This window comes from Penaeus monodon, chromosome 27 (genome assembly GCF_015228065.2).
Source record: "Penaeus monodon isolate SGIC_2016 chromosome 27, NSTDA_Pmon_1, whole genome shotgun sequence".
Lineage (NCBI taxonomy): Eukaryota > Metazoa > Arthropoda > Malacostraca > Decapoda > Penaeidae > Penaeus > Penaeus monodon.
In genome coordinates, this window is record NC_051412.1 from 34,045,632 (window position 1) to 34,046,454 (window position 823).

Below are 823 nucleotides of genomic sequence, written 5' to 3' on the forward strand. Positions count from 1 at the left end.
CTTCAAGTTTACGTATCCCTTTATTGGCTATCAACCTTTTTATCAATCTCTCTCACTGAAATGAATATTTTACTCTCCTTACAGGAAAACCATTTAATGATTATAAATACATCATTGCTATTAATTCCGAACCCAGCTGCATCTCTCCTTGTTGCAGGATGACTAGGTATTCTCTCTCTGTTTCTCTGTCTCTCTATCTGTCTCTGTTTGTCTGTTAGAGACCGAACATAACAAAATTCGTATTCCTTTTTCATTAAGAAGCTAGGAAAACCCACGGTCATTAACAGACAAAGTGATTAATTACTGGAGGCCGAGATCCTTATGAAGAGGTTATATGAAATCGGCATAGGAAGTTCAAAAGTAACTGGGACTAAGCATGTATTTACATGTATGGCTGATGTATAATTATCTACATATCTGTCTATTAAGTTTTCAATACATTTACCTATCTATCTGCACATAAGAAGGCGCTTCATGTCATGGGGAGCATGGTAAATACGGTATATATTTCCGTAACTTATTTATGCTTATATACAGCATAGGTGTGTATCACTGCTGCTCATCTTTAGATCTGCTGTTAATTCTGTCCACACACAAAAAAAAATCATATCACAGACCTACAACATCTGTATCCAACACATCCTTCCACTCCCGAGTCTTGTGGTTGGAGAAACTACGAACTCGCAGTATGTACATTATTCAGGTCAATGACGTCAAGGGTTATGAGGCGAAATAAATCATCATAACTGAACTTGCGGCATTCACTAGCCTCGCCATTTTCAGGGTAAAAAACTAGCCTCATTTGAGGAAAATATGGTATTCT